This window comes from Tupaia chinensis, unplaced genomic scaffold, assembly GCF_000334495.1.
Source record: "Tupaia chinensis unplaced genomic scaffold, TupChi_1.0 Scaffold000070_1, whole genome shotgun sequence".
Lineage (NCBI taxonomy): Eukaryota > Metazoa > Chordata > Mammalia > Scandentia > Tupaiidae > Tupaia > Tupaia belangeri.
In genome coordinates this window covers 6,095,989-6,100,637 of record NW_006159530.1, presented here as the reverse complement: position 1 = coordinate 6,100,637, position 4,649 = coordinate 6,095,989, and the positions used below count along the sequence as shown (strand labels likewise).

Below are 4,649 nucleotides of genomic sequence, written 5' to 3'. Positions count from 1 at the left end.
GCATGCACACGTGCCTGGCGTGAGTTTTAAGCCACTGGGTCGGGGACGCGAACCACGGGCGACTACATGGGAGTCCAGCAACATAGCCATTATGCTAACTGCTGGTCCCTCCACAAACTTTTTGAAGTCCTTGTGCATGCATAGAGAAGGCCTAGCTGTGGCTAGTCATAGTTGGAGCCTCCTGGAAGCAGGTAGATAAGAAGCCAAATTTTTGAGAGTTAATTTATGCACTGACAAAAGAGCCATCTGCACTGATTAACATAGGCTGTGATTGTTTGAGACTAAAGATGACCGTTGGCCTTCCAAATACCTACAGGTGGGGACTGTAGGCAGGGGAAGCAGCGCAGTCACTGAGGAGGGCAGAGTCCCTAAAATCCATTTCAGGCTCAGCCAAGGCCGATAACTGACAGCACAGAAACACGCAGAGACCACAGATGTCCAGAAAGTGGAATCAGGGACACGTGAGAAGCAGCCCACTCCCAGTGGAGGTCAGAAATACCACAGCGCAGTCACAGGTGAACGGTATGTTTGGAGCGCTCACTATTAAGATAGGGGATTTAGCATGGGTTCGGTCTCTTTTCATGTCCTCCATCTCAACTTGTCTTGATATACTTTGAGATTTTAGGGCTAGGTCCTTCTTTCCTTCCTTTCTTTCAGGAGGGTTTTGCCATGTCACAGTCCTCCTGCCTCAGCGTCCCAGTGGGGACCACAGGTGCACACCATCACACCCAGCTCTTCTCTAGACAGAGACCCAGTGTTGCCCAGACCAGCCTTGGGTTCGCAATCATCTTCCCTCAGTCTCCCAGAATCTCTGGGATTACAGGTGAGCACAGCCATAGCCAAGCTTTAGTTAGCCTGGGAATTGAACCTGGGACTCTTATATGTTCCACCCTGCAGAGCACAGTATTTTAGTAGCACGTACTGTCACAGATGGGACCATTATATATTATTTTTATTACGATTATTTAAAGTTTATTCATCTTTTTCCTTCATGAATATGAGACAGAGACAAAAACGGAGAGGAAGATGGCGTGGAATTGAAGACGCTGAATTTCCACATGGCCCATCTCTGCTCAAGTCCTGGATTTGGTGGCTTGAAAATCATGCTGGGTTTGTGCATGTGTGCACAAGATCCTGAGAGGAGAATGGAGGGGAAGGGATGGTAGCATGGCCATCTCCCCGAGGGGTGATTTCTCACTTTCCGTCTCTTTGACTCTCTCCAACAAACACATGCACCCTATGGTAAAAACAAAACAAAACAACCAAAAGCAAACAGAGAGAGAGAGAGAAAGGAGACACAGACAAACACTCTCAACAGGGTCTCCCACCACACCGTCCCACACTGTCCCCCCAGCCTTTACAGCCGACCAGAACCGTGTACATGTGTGCCCACCATGGACAGGTCCACTGGGAACCAAACCCGTGCCCTTCCGTGTGGCTCCAGCATCACTTAAACAGAGCACTGCTGCTGCGCTGCCTGGTCAAACCACGGTCTAATTTTTAACAACTCTTACCATGTAACTTGGTTTTCCAGAAAATAACATTGGCCCTTGTGTTTACTGCTGTACTCTGAACTGAAGTAATTATTAGACATGCTTTAAAATTTCTCTATCTTTGAGCTCTTAACATTCTTCATTTCTTTCTATAATTTTTTCAAGGAAGTGAAGGAACTACGATTGAGCAACTGTCCAATTTCAGGGACAGGAAGTAATTCTTAAGAGCACCAAGTACTGGGACCAGCAGATGACGTAATGGTTCTGTCGCTGGACTCCTACATAGTCGACCGCTGTTCGAATCCCGGACCTGGTGGTTTAAAACTTACACCGGGCACATGTATATGAGTGCCCAAGATCTTGAGAGGAGAATGGAGGAGCGGGGATCACAGAGTGGCCACACCCCTTCTGGGGGGTGACTTCTCGCTTTTCTCTCTCTCTCCCTCTCGCTCTCTGTTTCTTTAGCAAGTGCACATGCCCGATAGCAAAATAACTCTCAAAAAAAAAAAAAAAAGATCCAAGTAGTTCCTCTCCACGCCCACTGACTCAGGGTGTAACTTGGTGCCATCAACTTAACATACCTGTTTTATTTCTCAAGGATGAAAACACTAGGGGTTTCTGAATTCTGAATTATTTCTGTATAATGTTTAGTCTGATGTCAAAAATTAGAACACATACGCAATTAGTTTCTCTTTGAAATAAATACTATCGAAAATTCAAGATAAGAATATGGCAAGAAACATATTTGGAAAGTGCTTTTCAATCGTGCGGAACCCCACGAGTATTTGGGTTGGGTGGGGCAGAAGTGTTTACTGCGAGCGTCTGGTGTGGGCACCGTGTAGAATTTGAGAGGAGAGGGGTCTGCGGGCTGGGTCAGTCTCAGGCAGAGCTGGCGTGGCCAAGGAAGCGTCCCTCGCTGGGTCTTCGCCACACCTCAGGACGGTGCTGAGCTGGCGCTCACAGGGAGCCACAGGGTTTGGTTGCCACCATCTTGGTATCTGCCCGTGCGATTGCTCCAGAGAGTGGGATCTGCCACTTCCTAAAACCTCTGTGCTCTGACTTTCTTAGCTGAATTTCTCTCCCAATGGATTCATAAAATGAGGTCAGAAATAATCGTGCTGGGCCATGTCTACAGCTGTGACAGCTGGGATTCTGCAAGTGTGCTCCCTGCCAGCAGAGCAGCTGGGCATCCTCTTGGAGCTCATTAGAAATGCAAAATCCCTAAGCCCTACCCCAGACTCTGGGAGGGGGGTCAGCAATCTGTGTTTGAACAAGCTCTCTAGGGATTCTGGTACATGGTGCAATTTAAGAACCACAGTTGGGGGACCAACAGTGGCATAATGGTTACATCATTGGACTCCCATGTAGTCAACGATGGTTCGAGTCCTGGACCCGGCAACTTAAAACTCACACGGGATATGTGTGTATACATGCCCAAGATCCTGAGAGGAGAATGGAGGAGAAGGGATTGCGGCATGGCCATACACCCTGGGGGAGATTCTCGCTTTCTGTCTCTGTCTCTCTGGCGAGCACATGTGCCCTATAACAAAAAAGAAAAAAACAACCGCTGTTGTAGAGACTCATTCATTAATGAGAGGCCAAATCAAAACTTTATCTATATATAGATACAGCTATATAACTACCAGCAAAAGCCAAACAAACCAAATTTCTCTTCACTTGGAATGACCCTTTGCGGGATTATGTCTGCAGCTGTCTGTGAAGAGCGGGCCGAGGTAAAGATGGAGTCTCCCAGGTGTTTAAGACCGTTGACCAGCTCCGACCAGGCAATCCAAATAAGTCTCAGATTCACACTGAATGGCAGCACTCCCTTTCTAGACAGTAGTAAAGTAACCACAGCTTGAAAAGGGAAGATCTCATTATTAGCCTATTTTTAAAAAGCCTTGGATTCAAGATATGGAGTTTGATTTTTGGCTCCATGGCAACAAAGAATAAGTTAGATTTTAAGCAAGGAATGATGTGACCAGGTCTGATTTTCAGGAGCTATCCCTGGGGGCAGTTTGGGAGAAGGCGGGTGGCTGCAGAGGGTGAAGGGTTGGACACAGTGAGACCAAGTGGGCGTGTGATAGGTTGGGGAAGGGGAGGGCAGTATTTCTGGCTGAGATGGACCATAGGCATGAGGACAGGTGTGAGGACAGAGGTCCCTCCAGTTTTGTCCCAGGAGCTCCTCCAGCTTCACTTCTGCCACTCACCCCCCATCCCAGCATTCCAGACAGTTCCACCCCCCCACACACACACTATGCATATTGGATGCCTCTTCCCTTTTCCCCAGAAACCTCCCAAATACCTTTTAGGATCTAAGTCAACTTTGCTCATCTTTGCAAACCCTTCCTCTTTCTCTTTGCTGAGTTCTTCGCCCTATCTTCTGAATTCCAACGGCACTTTGTATTTTTGTTATAGACAAAGGCATCAGTGTTCGATTGTCGTTAATCTGTGTATGTGCCTTTTTCTCATTATGAACTCTTTGAGAATTTTATCACTTACATGAACATTTATTCAACAACAAAAAAATTTTTAAAGCATTTTGCTATGGGGCATGTGTGCTCCTGAGAGAAAGAGACAGAGAGAGAGAGAGGAAAAGTGAGAAACCACCCTCCAGGAGGACGGCCATGCTGCAATCCCTTCTCCAGTTCCCTCTCCGGATGTTGAGCATGCACACACACGCGCCTGGTGTGCTTTTAAAGCCATTGGGTCTGGGGCTCAAACCATGCAGTCAGCCATGTGGGATCCAGCACCTTGGTCTCCATGCCACCTGCTGGCCCCTTCCACAAATGTTTTCAAAGCACTTACTTTGCGTTAGAAGCTGTCTAAACAAAGCAGGTCCCTGCCACTCTTAAGAGGGCGATAGGGAGACACCTGATAGAGTAACAGTCTAACAGCCTAAGTTGCGATGTACTGGGCAGGGAGAGCAGAGAGACAGGGGCTGTTTGGAGGTGAGCTGTCTTGTATTGACAGGGAGACTTTGCGCGAACCTCCGAAGACAGAGAGGGAGTGGCCTTGTGGATTTCAGGGGGAGTAAGGGGTAAGTACAGATAAGTACAGTGGCCCTGGGGTGGGTGTGGGTGTGTAAGTACAGTGGCCCTGGGGTGCGTGTGGGTGTGTAAGTACGGTGGTCCTGAGGTGGGTGTGGGTGTGTAA

The 4,649-nt window shown here is 47.9% G+C and overlaps 1 protein-coding gene across 1 annotated transcript in view; it reads right to left on the bottom strand.

The window, feature by feature from the left end:
• Positions 1–4,649, bottom strand: part of LOC102492761 (dimethylaniline monooxygenase [N-oxide-forming] 5) — a 26,622-nt gene that overhangs the window by 1,900 nt on the left and 20,073 nt on the right. The window lies entirely within an intron of this gene.